Raw genomic sequence first — 2,500 nt, 5'->3', positions numbered from 1 at the left:
AGAGAAGACTATTAAGAGAAACTGTGGTGCCAGAAAGAGAGAAAACACAAGAGAGCAAGAACAGGTTAAAAGAGGAGAGGACTGTGATTCCATCTTCTGGTGAAAGGGAGCTGCTAGCCCACTATAAAAAGACTATTAATGAAAAGCTGACATCAGGGAAGCTGCCCATCCTTAAAAATACATATAAACAAATAATTGAAGGCAAAACAGACTCATTAAAATTACTCAATGAGGTAGCTCAGGACCAATATTTGTATTTGTTTGAGAAATCAATTGAACAGAAAGTGCCAAAAAAGAGCCAACGTAAACCTCAGCAGAAGAAACCTCAAAAGGAGTGGATGAGAAAAAGAGCCAGAAAGCGTGGAGAATTTCTCCGATTCCAACGCCTCTTCCGCTTAGATCGAGGGAAGTTAGCTAATATGATTCTGGATGAAAAAGACTCTGCGCAATGTGCCATCCCCCTGGAAGAGGTCAGTAACACCTTCAGATCTAGGTGGGAGTCTCAGAACTTATTTCAAGGACTTGGAGCATTCCAGTCTGTGGGGCGGGCGGATAATTCGGCTTTTAAGGATTTGATTACAGAGAAAGAGATCCTTAAGAATATCAAAGACATGAATAAAAAATCGGCACCAGGCCCTGATGGGATCACCCTGAAGGCCCTGCTTAAAATGGATCCAAATTGTGAGGAGATCAAAGAACTATTTAATCTCTGGCTGTTAAGTGGCAAAATTCCAGATGTAATAAGGGGATGCCGAACAATCCTAATACCTAAATCATCAGCGCCCGAACGCCAAAATGATATTAACAACTGGCGGCCAATTACTATTGGTTCCATCATCCTGAGACTCTATTCAAGAATCTTAACTGCGAGGTTGGCAAAGGCGTGTCCCATTAACCCCAGGCAGAGAGGCTTCATTCAATCTTCTGGCTGTGCTGAGAACTTAAAACTATTACAGCTATTAATTAGGAATGCAAAGAAACAAAAGAAACCCCTGGGGGTTGTCTTTGTCGATTTGGCCAAAGCCTTTGATTCAGTGAGCCACACCCACATCCTGGCGGTGCTAAAGCAAAAGGGCCTGGATGACCACATAATAGCATTAATTAAGGACTTCTATCAAAACATCCACACCAGAATCAAAACTAAAGAAGGAGAGTCTGAGTCAATAGGAATCAAAACTGGTGTGAAACAGGGCGATCCCATGTCACCACTCCTCTTTAACCTGTGCATTGACCCTCTGTTATGTAAATTAGAAGAGTGTGGGGAGGGGTTCCAACACGAGAATGGCAAATTAACAGCTCTGGCTTTTGCAGACGACCTGGTCCTGCTGAGTAAGTCCCAATCAGGAATGGAGAAAAATATTGAAATTCTAGAAGCATTTTGTGACTTAACTGGATTAAAAACGCAGGGGGAAAAGTGCCATGGTTTCTTTATTCAACCAACTAAGGACTCTTATACCATCAATGACTGTCCTCCATGGCTTATCAGCGGTACCCCTTTAAACATGATCCACCCGGGTCAGTCAGAGAAATATCTTGGCTTGCAAATCGACCCTTGGGTGGGGATAGTTAAGCCCGAATTACAAAATAAATTAGAAGTTTGGCTCAATCGCATCGAAAGAGCCCCTTTAAAACCATTTCAAAAATTGGACATGTTAAAAGTGTACACAGTGCCTAGATTGATCTACTTAGCAGACCAGGCAAATGTAAAAGCCACCTATCTGGAAGAAATGGATTTAACAATTCGAAATAGGGTGAAAAAATGGTTACATCTCCCAGTTTGTACCTGTGATGGCATCTTGTATTCCAGCACTAAAGATGGAGGCTTAGGCTTAGCCCGATTGGCTGGGTTAATCCCTAGTATCCAAGCTAGACGATTACACAGATTGGCAAATTCATCAGATGAAGCAGTTAAAACTGTAGTTAAAAATAATGATATTGATAAAGATTATGAAAAATTGTGGATATCAGCAGGGGGAGACAAAGAGAAAATACCATCAATATATAACCCCCAGACAATAATGGTAACTGAATATGGGGGACGGGAGGAATTATCGGAATGGGAAAAACCCGCCCCAAAGAAAATCTTTCCCAAACCTTGCAATTGGAGGAAAAATGAGTTCACAAAATGGACAGCATTGATGTCCCAGGGCATAGGAACTGCAAACTTTGAGAATGATTCCACCAGTAACAATTGGCTTGTGAATTACAAGAACATCCCTTATAGAAAATTAATAACAGCTTTACAATTGAGAGCAAATGTATATCCAACTAGAGAGTTCTTAGCGAGGGGTAGAAATCAGGACCAAAATACAAAATGCCGTCACTGCCAGGCTGAAAATGAGTCAGCTGCTCATATAATTGGGTACTGTCCTGCTGTTCAGGAGGCCAGAATTAGCAGACATAATTATATTTGTAAGATGCTTAGTGAGGAAGCTAAGAGAAAAGATTGGCTTGTATATGATGAACCCCAAATTAGAGACAAAAACTTAAATTTGCATAA

General features: G+C 41.1%; 1 pseudogene; it reads left to right on the top strand.

Annotated features, from left to right (window-relative positions):
- LOC137459399 (28S ribosomal RNA) overlaps window positions 1-2,500 on the top strand; it is an 8,476-nt pseudogene that overhangs the window by 4,138 nt on the left and 1,838 nt on the right.

This window comes from Melanerpes formicivorus, unplaced genomic scaffold, assembly GCF_026170545.1.
Source record: "Melanerpes formicivorus ecotype bairdi unplaced genomic scaffold, bMelFor1.0.p_v2 SCAF_354, whole genome shotgun sequence".
Taxonomy (NCBI): Eukaryota; Metazoa; Chordata; class Aves; order Piciformes; family Picidae; genus Melanerpes; species Melanerpes formicivorus.
The sequence above is the reverse complement of the archived record's forward strand: the minus strand, read 5'-3'. Positions and strand labels throughout refer to the sequence as shown.